Source organism: Cupressus sempervirens, chromosome 3 (assembly GCF_028749045.1).
Source record: "Cupressus sempervirens isolate cs-2001-9-10 chromosome 3, ASM2874904v1, whole genome shotgun sequence".
In the NCBI taxonomy this organism is placed as follows: Eukaryota; Viridiplantae; Streptophyta; class Pinopsida; order Cupressales; family Cupressaceae; genus Cupressus; species Cupressus sempervirens.
In genome coordinates, this window is record NC_143120.1 from 300,936,571 (window position 1) to 300,952,533 (window position 15,963).

The window sequence follows — 15,963 nt, forward strand, 5'->3', positions numbered from 1 at the left end:
TTAATATAAGAATTGAAATAGATTGAAATTAATTTTAAGGATAACAACATTGATTAAGTAAGAAAATAACTACATTGAAAGATTAATAAAATTGAAAAAGCCTCCATTCTACCAAAAGAGACCATAATGCAATCATGGCAGCTTCGAAGTAGTAAAATAGAGTTTCATTGATGATTAGATATGAACATATTCACTAGAGAGCTTACTTGAAGTAAAAAAGGAGCTAAACACATTGTACAAATGGATAGAAGAAGAAGTGCAATTTATAAAATGTAAAAACAAATCAATTGTTTGAAAAATAATGACATGAAAATGAAATAAATATTATATAATTAATTTTTATTAGACAACCAATTTTTTTTGGACATTACATGTTATTACTTAACATATTCATTAATCACTTGAAAAATATATAGAACCAAATTACTATAAATAGGGTAAATAATGAGAAACCATAATAAACAAAGTATATCAAATCCTTAGAGCAATCACTTTTTTTTTTTTGGATAGTTGTGTCCTATGCCAAGACTAAGACCTTCTTGACGCCTTGTCCTGGGTGGTGCTACAGGACTATCATCCTCATTTACTTGGTAATCAGCATACCCTTTTCTTCCCAAATCAATAGATTCAATAGCAATGATTGGAGCAAGAGCTAATGGAGGTATTAGGATTGTTGGATAGGGTGCTCTTATTGGCTAAGCTTCAAAATGTAGAACAACACAAGAAAGGAAGGAGACATAAACCATGAAAGCAAGACTAGGTTTCATCTTGAAAGATGAAAGAAGAAACTCAAAGAAGCTTTATTAGCATCAATAGAAAATGTAGTAGTTGGATGGGAGAAATAGAAAAGTAGCTCAAGTAATTGCATTCCTCCATACTCCTCTATAGTCTAGTGCAGTATTTATAGACTTATTTTCCCTAATTTAGTGTAATACTAAAAATATTTTAGTACTCCTTTAAGAATTTATATTTAATTATAAGTGCTTAAAAAGGAAACAATACATACAACACCACATTACTCTTAATATTTATTTATTTATTCTATGACTATACATTCTGTGATACTCAGGGCCTTCAATTGCCAAGGGTGGAAGCTTGAGGCTCTTTAAATATACATGTCAGATTCCATATTCTTAAAATATTAATTGAGAGCTCACAATAGCCATGGATTGAATATGCAATCCACTATTAGAAATAGATTGTTACTCTCTTTCATTTTCTTTCTTACCAACAACACATGCATCCCACACTCATTATTAGTATTTTAAATTTTTCTTTTGGAAAATTCAATAGGCCCTCCCTACTATTTGGTATTATATTATCAAGATGAATTATTAAACCTAACCTTTTTCTAAAGATTCTAGAAAATAGAACTACTGCTCTATACTTTGATACTATGATACCATATTTACATAACAAAATCTCAAAACTGTGCCAACTCCTTTTATTTTGAGTTATAAAAGTGCGTCAATAGTTTTGTTTAATGCTAGAATGTAGATTCTTAGTTTTATTATTTCTTTATGACATTGTAATTCAAGTTTAATGTGTCCTCATTATTATGATTTTTTTTTAGCAATTACTTAGGTTTAAATGTTCTATATATTTGATTCATTACAAAGAAGAACAACTCCACATAAGATAGTTGGAAAGGAATCTTATAATGAGCTGTTAAATACATTCAAAAAATTTAAGGAATAATGGACTAATATTGTAAGCATTATGCACTTTCAGTAAAAGATATAAAAGTCAGTGATGACTGAATCCCCAATCACTCCTTATAGAAACAAATCAGAATTTAGCTTGGAACCAGGCTCCCATAAGGACCAACATAGCTAAGTGACCATTCTTAATCTCCTTGGTCCTCAATTCTAGAGGAGCCTGAGGCCTAGCCTAGGGATTTTGAAACAGAGACCTCCAAGATAGCCCACATTTGTGCCACTGAGGTTGTTGTTGGAGAACATGGGGTTAGTGTAGATAGATCCAAGCTTGATTATGTCTAACCATCACTACCTATCTACCCATCTAAGTAACATCATTTCCACCATGAAGAGAGTGGTCTTGTCAGTGAAGTACTCTTCCTTGTCAGTAGTGTACCAGAAGCACGTGTTTAGAAGCCCCAACTCTATCAAAAATTCCAAGATGAAGATCCCCACTACTCTGACCCCTTGTTGCCATTGCTAAACCATGTATGTCATTTTCCCCTACCTCCACATCAATTATATACACCAAGTTTTGATATGTTTTCTCATTTTTTCTTCCAAGGTTCTTGATGTTCTCAGCCATAACCTCAATCACCTTTTATCTGAAAAGAACTAATGTAAAAATGTTATCATCCTTTTTGGATTTCTTCAATGCCCACAATTCTATCATCATACTCTATACTCACAGTCTCAACATCTTTCACCTCTTTCTAAAAAGTATGTGTTAGATTCCTTTTATTGCTTTAATTTCACAGAAACTCTATATGATATTTTGTATCTAAATTGCATTGGGGGACCTTCAAAATAGTATTTATCTGATTGAATCGTTAGAAGGTCAATTTAATCATTCCAATTGGATCTACCATTAGATTTCAAGAAATAACCAAGCGAAACAGGAGGCTCTCTTGATTAAAATTACAAAGGAGTGAGTCAATGGGGAACTCACCAAGGCAAGGTGATCCTTCATCTCTCTTTATATTTGATCTAATTTCCTCATATTGTAACACCATACCCATAGATTTCACATGTTAGGAAGAGTATTCTAAGGGATACATGGGTAAGAGCACAAATTCCAGTGTCAAGTCTAAGGAAGTCTATGGAATGAGACTTGTTTAGAATCATGGATCAAAATTTTGAAAACTAGAGCCTAATTAGGTTTGGATTACTGATCTATATTTAAAACTTGGGCGCCCAATTCATTGGATTTCTAAAGCAAATTAGGCAACTAATTTTTAAAAGTTTTTGAATAGGATGACAGCTTGATTTCTACAACCCTATCCACCCTCTCCCCCCCCCCACACAACTTATTTATTTTGACCTAGTAGGTATTTTTATCATAGCTTTTTATTTTTTGTTAAAAATTTAGATATATTTTATTGATTTTTATCATTAATTACATTTGTTATTAGTATTTACAATTTCCTTATATTTACTTTTTTTTTAAATTATTATAAATTTATTATATAAATCACAAAATCAAAAAACTATTAATAAAAGTAAAAATTATAGTTTCAATTGATACCTGAAAACACAAATTGTAGAAGAAATTTCAATACTTGAAGACATATGCTATAGGCAAAATACAAAAATTAAAATTGTAGGTAGGAAAAATAATTAACATTAGATAAAACAATAAAAAAACCTCCTCATGAATAAACACTAATTTGTTTAAATCTTCAACTTAGAAAACGATAAAAAAATAAAAAATAAAAAAGTGTTCCCCTTCTCTCGTCCTTGAGATCCTCCCTTTCTTTGACATTTAACCCCCTTTTGTCATTTTTTATTTCTCTCTCCTCCCTTTCTCTCTTCTCCCTTTTTCTTTAATCTTCTCTTTTTCTCTCTCTTGCCTTCATCTATCTCTCTCCTCCCTTTCCCTCTCGTCCATTTGTCTCTCCTTACTTTTTCTTTCTCTCTCATCTCTTCCTCTCTCCTTTCTTTGTCTCTCCTCTAGCTTCCTCTTTCATCGCTCTCTTTCTCTATCCTCTCTTCCTATTTCTCTCTCCTCCCTTTCTCTTTCTCTCTCCACCATTTCTCTCTCATTCCTTCCTTGATCTCCCTTCTCTCTTTCTCTATCATCTCTTATTCTCTCCTCCATTCTCTCTCCTCTCTTCCTCTTTACACTTTCTCTTTCTCTCATCCATTCCTTTTTCCCTCTCCTATATTTCTCTTTCTTACCTTCATCTTTCTCTCCCCCCCTTCCTCTTTCTCTCTTCTCCCTTCATCTCTTGTCACTTTACATGTCCTCCCTTTTCCAATTTTTTAATGTTCATTTAAATTTTTATTTTGTAGATGTTTATTTAAATTAAATTCATTAGATGTTTGGACACATATTTAGTTTATATGTTACATATAATAATAGTTAAAGTGATGGATGAATCAATGCATTAGATTTTTATATTGTTTAGAGATATATTTATATCGATATTTTAGACTTATTTTAAGTAAATAGTAATTGTAAATTTTTATGTTGTACATATTTAAAATATTAACTTTAGGATTAATCTAAATTCTATAGTTAGACCTATGTTTTAGACTTATCTATGTCAATGTAATATTTCTCTAACCCTACTTTATAAAATCATTGTACTGTGATTCTAGTCATACTTCATTTGCAATCCAAATTCTAGGTAAAAATTAATTGTTGAATATAATAATAAATCTCTAACCATAATCTTGAACCATAATTATAGTTCCTTTGTTGATTCTAACTCTAACTAAAATGTTTTCCTCTACTTCAAACCTAACCCTATTCTAGATCCTTAGGTCAACCATAGTAAAGGTCATACTATATAACTATATCCTAGTTTGAGCCCTAACCAAAATTCAATTCTAACTATTTAGCCAAAGAAACCCTAACTGTAGAATCCTAAAAGTAATCCTAATGCTTAAATGCCTAACTATAATAAGTTAAATTTCAAACCTTAAATTCTCAATTATAATAAGTTAAATTTTACAACTTTATTCTTAATCACACTTCTTAAACTTAGCCTAATCTTCAACCTAATCTAAATATTATCTTAATCCTAATCCAAACCCTCACCCTAAACTGAAGTCTAACCATAAATTTAACTATAACCACAATCATACTAATGTGAACCATAGGATAATAATATGTCATTCTATAACTTTAATCTCTCTCCTCCCCTTTTTGATATATTTATAGTTAAAGAAATATATTATATTTTTACATGGTTTTAAGGATGTAATTTTATTTATGTTTTAGATTTAAAGATGAATTATATAGCTCTTTCCTACTTTGAATCCTAACCATAATCCAATCCTAATTAGAGTTGCAATAACCACAAACCCTAATATGTACACCCTAACTAAATCCTAACTAATGCATAGTCCCAAACCCTTAGCCAAGTACTAAACTAACCCTAAACCTCAATTCCCTAACTAGATAATAACTTAAATTTCAATCCTTTATTTGTGACACTATAATAAATGTAAAATTTTAAATGTAAATATGAACCATAATGGAAACCCATATCAATACACTAACATTAAAGTTGTATTTCTAGTTAAAGACATGTATTAGATGTTTAGATGGCTTTAAAGATGTAATTATATTTATGTTTTAAATTTAAAGATGAATTATATAGCCCTATTCTAGTTTGAACCCTGACTAGAACCACAATAACCATAAAACCTAATGTGTACACTATATGTGATCCTTAACTAATGCATAATCCAAAGCCCTTACCTTAATCCAAAATATAATTGTAAACCTCAAATTCCAAACTAGATAATAACTTAAATTTTAAACCTGATATTCTGAACCCTATCATAGATGCTCAACACTATATGTAAATGTAAACCATCATGCAAACCCATGTTAATATGCTAACATTAAAGTTTTATTAATAATTAAAGACATGTATTAGATTTTTAGATGGTTTTAAAGATATAATTATGTTTATGTTTTAAATTTTCTAAAACAAACATTAAGCTAGCTCAAGAGCCAACTCCTCCTTCTTTTCCTTGTTCTTTTCCATGGCCACTTTGACATCTTATTTGATCATCTCATCATTCTTGGCATTTATCTTTCTTGTTGTTGATCTAGTAATTTTTTGACTAGGAGACTCTTCCTCCCCCTTAGGTTCATCTAGGTCTAGTAACATAAGTTTGTATGCCTTCATATCAACATAACCTACAATTTTTATTCATGCTCTCCACCAAAGCCTATTGAAGTTGCTAGTATTTATTGACAATCATGTTGGTAGTTATTTATAGGTTATTAATGAATTGTTCTTCTCCATATCATTCCCCTAAAATGAATTTTTCTTCTCCATATCATTCCCATTAACACCAATCTTGTGCCCCTCATTCACCTTATTCACAACTTCTTCCATCTTTACATTTAGACCTCTACATTTAATATAGATCTTTTTTATGGAATTATAGATCCATTGATCTATTTTGAAGTTATACATGGAGATTCTGCTCAAAGTTTCAATAAAACCCAATGGAGGTTTAATGTCCACCCTTTTGAGATCATCCTCTTATAGCTTCACATTAAACTCGTCCAAATTGACCAGATTTGCAATTGTGAAAATCCTTAATTTATTTTTCTCATTCTTTTCTTATGTTTCTTCAAGGGATACTTTCAATGGAAAATTATTTGATTCAATAAAGACATCATGGTTAATGTTTTCTTTAAAGGAATTGAAGCACCTAGATTCTTTATCAAAATCCTCCTCTTCTTTGTCGATATTAACATTTTTTAACTACCACATCTACCTTCTTTTGTAAACTTTCTATTACTTTCTCCAAATGAATAGAAATAGGAGAGGGGAAAGTATGGAATGGTCTAAATAGTTTTTCAACCAAACCTCTAGAATAATTACTCTCAAGATCCTCCTCTATTTCTAGGCTATTCACATCTTCTTTGGTAGAATCTTCAGAATTAGTCATCATTTATTTGTAATTAACTTTCTTCATATTCCTTTTCATCGGCTCCATTTTGGCTTCTCCAAACTCTGGCATCAATTGCTTACCTCTTCTTTTATCACTACTAAAAGTTTTAGGTTTTTTTATCTTTTAATAGAAATAGACCTAAAAAGATTCTCCTTCACATTATCCATCATAAACTCAAAAATCAATCTCATCAACACTTCATGAAGAATGTGTTTATTCAATTTCTCCTTATAATCTTTTCTGCTATACACCAAAGAGAAAAGTAAATGAAATATTTTTAAAAACCCTAATTTTGTGTTTAAAATGATTTAATAGAACAAAATAGTAATTCTAAGGCCTATCATACCTCCCATGAAAAGTTATGTACTTGATAATCACTTTAAAGAATAATTTCCACAAAGTATTGATAAAAGAAGCATAAAAAACCCATCCATTTTCTCTACTCAGAGCCCCACCATTAGCCTTTCGAAATTTTTTAAATGCTTCCTTTGCGATATCTTTATTTTGATAAAAGCTCATACCTTTGGCTTTGAACCTCATTATCAACACCATTATGTCAACGTCTAGCTTGAAACATCTTTTCACCAAGGTGATTATACTTGCTTCAAAACCATTGACAAATGCCTCAGTGACAGTGGTTTGACATCCTTTATTCTTTGCATGTATGGCACAAAACTTCCCTTTTTCCAACTTATCATAAACTTTGGGCTCTTTCTTACATGTATCATAGTCCCTAGGTTTTTGTCTTTTCATAGTTCTCCCTTTAAAAGAAAACTATTATCAAATAAATTTATTTTTTTCCAAAATCAAACTATCTTTACTTAGAACAAACCCAAGATAAATGAACAAAAAGAAAATCTCTCATAAAGCATGAAAAGATCTTTTATATCAACACAATAACTTTCCAAAAGTAAAATAATGATTACTATTCATGTCTCTATGCACATCTTAGATTAATAAGAAATATTTTCAAATCAACCACTTTATATAACACTATTTCATGATCAATCACTACTTTTAAATTTGTGTACCCATTAGTGTTATCATCCCAAAGGGTGGGATTCAAGTTCACTAGAACCACGTTGGCAAGTGTAGCTACTACATTATTAGCTTCTTTGTAAATATATGTTTATAAGAGTCCTAAGACCCCTAGGAACATATGTTATCAAATAATAGGTCAAAAGGGGTCATAAGATACTCCATAACCCCTTTCTACCCATTGAAACACAAGGTGTATGTCCCTAGGCATCCTTTGACCCTTAGGAAGATATGTTATCATATAATGAGTCAAAATGGGTCATAGGGTATCCCATGACCCATTTGGACTCATTAGAACACATGTATGTCCCTAGTGAGACCCCCAGGAACATACGTCATTATATACTTTATTAACTTAGGTCACTAATATATATAATATATAATAATAATATATATGATATAAAATTAGTGTATCCCATGACCCATTTGGACTCATTGGAACACATGTATGTCCCTAGGGGGACCCCTAGGAACATACATCATCATATAGTTTATTAACTTAGGTTACTAATATATGTAATATATAATAATAATATATATGATATATAATTATATAATAATATATAATAAGTAATAACTATATATAAAATAATTATATGATAAATAATTTTTATTATTTAATACTACATAATAAATTTTAGTAACTATATATAATAATTTGTCCCCCCTCCCCAATTTTTCTATAACTATATTATACTAGGACTTGATATAACTTAAAAATTGCTCCCCTCCTTTGAGTTTGGTAAATAAAAATCAATACTTAATTTTAAAAAAATTCCCCAATCCCTTTACATTTGAATTTGGCACCATGATTTGGGAACATAGATTGGGTACCTGTTCTCAAATCAAATACCCGTTCCCAAATTGGATGTTGGTTCTTAAATTAGATACCCGTTCTCAAATCAAATTCTCGATCAGGCAAGGTATTACATTTTTTTTTTGGTGCCAAGATGGGTGGGAAAAAAAGTCAAAGCACATTTTGAAATGCTTTTAGGCATTTCAATACTACATGTTTTTCACATTGCCACTTTTTGGCACACCATGATCCTGCACATACCCTTAGTTGAAGAACATAAAATACAATTAGAGGGGACTCATATCCCTTCCTTCCTAAGGGAGGATAAACTTATCTAGGACAAAAACTCAAATGAGGAATTTAGTGTGGATTCTTCTTACACTTCCATAGTGGGTGATAAGGGAAATCCAAAGTGGAAAATTATCTAGCACCCTCACTTCATACCTAAAATCAACTTCTTCTAGTGGTCTATCATGCACAATAGTGCTCTCACCATTAATAACCTCAAAAGGCATGACTTCCACATTTGTAATGTATGCATACTATGCTATAAGGAGGAAGATTCCATCACACACCTCTTTATTCACTGCCCTTAATCTTCCCATGTTAAAAATATGTATCTTTGCACAGATTAGATTATCATGAGTCTTCCACCAATAGAACTCCCAATTTATCATTGGGTGGGAATGCCCTCTATGAAACCCCCTAATATAAATGGTCTAGAAGGTTATCCCCCCATATGTATGCTGGAAGTTATGGAAAGAATGAAATAACCACATAGTTAGAGATATAGGTACCCCCCAAGAGTGGTCATTCGCAAATTTATTAGAGGAATAGGCAAGGCACCCCTGATATGGAAGTGGAAACCTCCTCCCTACCCCCTAACTTGCATTAAGCAAGCGTGGGTGAGAGTATGGGCCATTGATCAAATTATTGAGAGAATAGATAATTCTAAGATAAGCTAGAGGATACAAACTTAATGACAGCCACCCCTCTAAACAGGTTGAAGTTAAAATTTGATAGCTATAAGTGGGTAAAGGGAGCATTTGCAGGAGGAATATTATGAAATTCTCTAGGTGTTGGGATCAGAGGATAGCCTAGGAAATGCATAAATGTATTGAGCAATGAGGTTGAGGCATTTGGGCTTCTGTGGGGGCCTGAGTTAGCTATGAGCATGTGAATTCAAAATTTGATTGGGGATGAAGACTCTATGATAGTCATTAAAGCTACATGGGAGATGCACAAGAAAGTAAAGTAAGGAGGATTGAAGAGGATGGAAAATAAAAAACACATTTAAACTGATATTAATCAGTGAAATTCAAAGGCAGAATTCTAGTATGAAATCTTCTTATTATTTTATAACAATCATTTAAATATAAATTTAAATGCTCCTTTTTTAACTCTTTGTAGTGGAGGCAATCTTGAAATGGAACAAATCCAATTAATCAAATTTTCTATGTAACACTTGCCCCAAATATCATCTCTGCTAGTTGTCTTACAATCACTTCATTGTTGGGGTTGCCTACAAATAGTCTACCTCTGCAAGAACAAATTTTCTTATAGGCATTCATATAACATCAATGGTATTGTTTATATTGTTTATATAAATAACTATACATTATGATTGTCCTCCATCTACAAGTTTCAAAGAACCACCTCTTAATAATCCCTAAGAGGTCATAGTCATAAATAATCATTGTACAAATAATTAGCATAACATAGGTTTGTTGTATCATCCATTTCCTTATTATTATTTGATATTCCAAAAACACTCAATTGCTAATATATATAACATAAAGGATGCACCCATGGTATAGAAAAACTTACATTACTAGAAACATGCATGAATCCTTGGTACAACCTTACTAGGTCTTCTAGGGATAAAATAAATTCTTGGTCCAATCTAGTTTAAAGCTCTAACAATCATGCATTAAAGGCTATTCTCATTCTACCCACCTGAAAATATTCAAATCAAATTGTAAAACAACTTTCCAATGCATGGCTTGTATTTTTAAATTTAAATCAACTAGTAATTAATATTCTTCTTACCGTGAATAAGCCTCGCAATCAACTTCTTTGCACATGCGTTGGACCAAAAATAGAATATGATTCATCTCCTTTATGCACATAAAAAGAGAGGTCCTAGTACAGAAAGAAAAGGAATAGACCAATTTAATAGAATCACATGCAAGGAATAGACCAATTTAGTTATAAAAATGGTGAAAAATGACTCTTAGTATACATGTTATAGAGGATGTTCTTTGCAAAGAAATCTCCCAATTGTCTTTCCATAAACTTAACATGTAGAGAAGTGAATCAAGCTATGTTTTCTCTCTAAATAGTACTTAATATAAATACACAACCAACAAGATGTTTATTATCTTTTATTACTTTCTATATTTTAATAGACTTTTTTTATTAGTAAACTGTTTAGCAAACATGATTGAGAATCCACTTTAGATTTTAAAAAGAGGTAATTCAAATACAATATAAATTTTGCCAAATCCTCCCTCACCAATCTTTGCACTTGTATCAAATTGTTTTAGTTGCATATCAAAGTGAACCGTAACTAAAGAAATGATCCCACTAACATTCTTCATCAATGAAGTATACCTCTGCTAAAACCAATTGCACACCTTATACAGTCAAACAACTACTTTAATCCTAGTTTCATTAAATTATTAAATTGCAATATAATTCATAGTTGAAAGCTTCTTCAATTTTATCAATTTAGGAAAAATGGCATTGAGAGTCATTTTACATATGAATTTTACTATAAAATTTCATGTCTCACATGAAATTTTGAGAAAACAACTTTCTTTAGATTATTTTACATGTACAAATTTTATGGTACATCATCCTGAATTTCATCCTTTTGAAAAAAAATTCTTTGAGTCATTTTAAAATATGAACCCTAATGAAAACCTTCTTTAATTATACCAATTAGTGAGAAACTACTATTCCTAAAATCATTCTTAACTATGAATCCCACTTTGAAACTTCCTAACATTCCCAAATATAAATTCTAGCATAAAACTTCTTGAAATTCATATTCATAAAAATAAAAATTATTATAATAATTTTAGGATAGAATCCTATTAATAAGATTCTCCATTTTATAAGAAAATACTAGTTTTTGAATCGGTTGACTATATGATTCCTACTATAAAACTTCATAAACAAGAGTGATCGAAAATGTCTTACAATATGTGAAAGAGCAATATCTCGTTATCTTCTACTTCATGATGCCAGCTACAGGATGAGACTTTCATGCATAACTTAGGGAGTTTGTGTCCAAATATAAACAACAACTACAATAGATCAATTTAAGCTACACCTCCCAAGGTTCCAATCAAGATGATCTCATTCTTTGAAGGGCTATCTATAGAAACAATCAAAGCCAATTGTTACCAAACCATGTAACACAATTAGCAATAACTTTCAAAGATTTTGGATTTCCACACCCTAATGTTTTGTGTTGTTTGTGAATTTGTAATTTTAGATTTTTTTTTAATGAAAAATTCAATAGCTTACATCAATTTAACAAACTAATTTGAAAAAATTAAGAAGATTACAATGACTTACAGGATGAAGTAGAGAAGAAGAAAGGAACAATAGAGTAGTACAAATAATAGTTGGCTTAGACAACCCTTAATCTTGAAAAGTATTCTTTGGTGTTTTTGATAGCAGTCTGTAGACATGGGTCACAAATACTAGAATTAAGCATCTGCTTGTACTTAGAAAAAGAATACACTTGTCCATCATGCATATTGACATTGCATTTCTACAATAGACACGTTGCAGACATAACTTTCTTGAAAAAATGACAATTGTCATACGGGAATATTTGATATAATATTTGTACAGAAGAAATCAAACAGTATTGATCCACTATACAATAGCTCAGTCATCTCCTGGTGTTTATGCTTGCACTGTTGAGGGTTTCGTTGATGTTGCTTCTTCCTCCTCCGTTTCATTCAGTGGGATTGTTGTAATTAACAAAGAAATCAAGCGATTCAAGTGAGTTGTCAGGCACCACTGTCACATTCAAAGGAGGGCCATTCTGGTACACTTATTTAAACTGTTGTTTGAGTTTTAACATCAAAGTTTCTATTATTTATTTTATTTAACTTTAAACAACTTCTCATAGAAATTAAATTACAATAATACGGGAATGAGTCTCCTTATTCTGGAAAGTATCTAAATTATTGTAATCGTTGCAAGTTACTTTGCATGCAAAGTCATATTTATTGGGTGATTGGAACTTAGGTGAACTATTCGATGAGAGAATGCATGAAGAAATTATAGTTTTTTTTATCGTGAAACGCGATAGATCTAGATTTAGTTTTATTGGGTTCTAAACTTTTACAGTAATAGCTGGGAGCAGGTGTGGTCTCCATTTTTCTCAGTTACCAAAAATTACAACCCATGACTCCTTTTTCTTCATTTCCAGTATCAAAAGAGTTTTTTTCCCATATGGGAATTTGTTGACTAGCCTTTGTTTTTATGCCACTAATATGCTATAAACATATTACAACTCGACTTCTCCTTCAATTCATGCCCTCCTACTGAACAAATCGTGAAAACCACCATTAATGAGTAATTCTAGAATTGGACAGACGTGGTCCAACAAGAAATATGTTGTACACACAATAGACCCCATTATAGTTCAAAGATTTATGATGGAAAAGTAAAAATTTGAAATTGATAGAATAACCAATTATTGTGGACAATTTCACCTTTATTGTGCACAGTTCTTTTTTTAAATTTTTGTTTTAAAATCTTGTGAGAGTTTAGTACATTTTTTTTCCACCAAATTATACTCTACACATCTTATTAGAGATTTTTGGTCACTTATAGCACCCTCTTACAAAATATTCTCTTTTTCACTACTTTCTTCAATACTAAAATGAATATATCTATCAAAACTCTCATGGTTTTTGCACTTTCTTATATTCTTCTGTTGGTTGAGGGATAATTATCAATTTTTCTAAATAGAAATATATTTTAGTTTTCTTATTTCAAATTCATTCCTCCATATGCCATATTTGATTCAAAGCAAGCTGATAAGAGATTCAAATAGGTTTGAAGGAAAACTAACAATATTCAATTTTATGTCTTCTTATTATTATGATTTCAGTGGAGAAAAAGAGTAAGATCTTTTCGCTTGTGTATGTAAGATTCAAAATTTACTCGATATAATCTATAACCATTTGGAATAGATTTTAGTTCTTCGCCATATGATCTATAATTTATAGATAATTATGACGATTATTTTTAATTCAAATTTGTGGCTAAGTGTTACAGATAAGAAATCTAAATTAGGTTGACTTGAGCAACCATTCTGTAGATGCAACGATATGGATTAGATTATGTTTGGTAGTATCTAGCATAATTTTTTTCATGGAACTACTCAGATTCCTTCCAGGGGAATTCCTTTTGATCAAGACTTGATCACATAGGGTTGAATTGCTGCAATTTTGTAAAAGCAGTTCCATTTAGGATTATTTTGTTTTAATAGTCTTATCTTTTATAAGAGGATTTTATGGTTGTCATTATTATTTTTTTATAGCCTTATCTTTTATAAGAAAAGATAAGAGGATTTTATGGTTGTAATTTATATGTAGTGAATTGAATAGACAGAACATATGTGCTCTTTATTTATTTCATATTTTTTATATTATTATACTTTTACAGTTAAATGTCATGGTGGAAGAACTTTTAAGTTAATTGACTACTTCTTCACTTTTGATTCTACTTCACTTCTTCACTTTTGATTCTCATTGAACAATGAAGTAGAGTTATTGAACAATATGAGGTTGGGGTTAGGGTTTAGTGCCTAGAACCTTCTCAGGTAGTTAAAAGTGCCTACATAACGAAGGCCCATAGGTTGTCTAGGGCAGTTCTTGGTGATAGTCACAACTCTATCTTGCATACTGTTGTAAGGGAGGTGCCCATGTGGGTTTTCATATTGCAAATCTGTAATTTTGCATTTGTGGGCATAATAAGAAGCCCATATTTTGTTCTCTCAATTTGTGTTGTTCTCTATTTCTATTGTTTATTGTGGTATTAAGGGGTGCGCTTCATCAGATGTGCTCAAGGAGGAGAATTTAATGTTATGAACATCTCAATTGTCAATGGGTCCATTTTTTCTTTGATGTGTTTTCTTTGGGATATAAGGCTTGAAAAATATTAGAGGATAAGTTGGTTTTAGAAAAAGCATTGTTGCATGTCAATTATATATGAATACAAACAATGAATGGTTTTCAATGAATCCATAAAAAAGAACAATTTTTAAATCAACTTTGTCAATGCATTTTAGGTTATAAAAATAGATTAATTTTCTAAAATTTGATTAGACCTAATAAAATTCAGATTGTCAACATACAAATCTTCATATGCTCATTCAATTTCACTTTTAACATAAGTAGAAAGCTATTATTTAAAATTTTGTAATTAAAATATACCCTAATAGTTCAAAGTTTCATATTGGTAATAATTATAAACATTTAATATGCTACAAAGTTAATTGTTAATAAAGTTAGTTAATAGATATGGTTTTTATTGGTAAATATATTAGTGTAAATGTTTGTTATTCATTCTACTTTTAAATTTTTTTTAAAATAATTAATAAAATTAGTTAGATGGTATTACTTAAATTTTTTAATCATAATGATTATTGTTAATAAAGTTAGTTAAGTAATATATTTTGTATTGATAAATATAATAATAGATATAATTGTTATTTATTTTATATTTCAAATTTTAATAACATTTAATAAAATTAGCTAAATTGTATTACATATTTTTTTAATCATAATTAAAAATTTAAAGGAAATCAAATAAATAATTTTCTATAATAAAATAATTCTTATCATTGTATTTAAAATACATATATTTTAACAATGAAATTGTAGATTCCTTACCTAAATATAAATATTAAAAATGTGCACTTAGAAAAAACAATTAATATACTTAAATATTAAATATTACGATAGATAAGTTCGATAATAAAAATAAAAAGTTGTTATTAGATTCAAGATAATTTTAATTAATTTTTTCATTGAATAGAATATTAAAACTTAAAATATATGACATTTCGTAATTTGCATAGTACAAAGCTATTAAAAAGATAAAGCTTACGCTATGTCATTTGTAGCATACGGGAGAGAAGCTTCCAATTGCACTCTATTAGAAATTACTGAGAAAATCGTGCCAATGAATTCGTGCTATTATGGGGCAAATATCGGAAGCATGTTGTAGAGTTGGTTGCGGCTATGGAGAATTATTGATAGGGAAATTTATAAAACTATTTTGCTGCAAAAATTCCTCATTGTGGAAAAATAAATAGGGGGCATTTATAGTTTTTTTAAAAACTTTTTTGCCATTTAAGAAAATTGTATAACAATTGCTGATATCTCAATTTATATCCACGCAGGAGACACATTAGATTCTAGAATATGATGCTAAAGACATTTGTCTTCTTTTCTATTTGCCTAGTAACAGGTG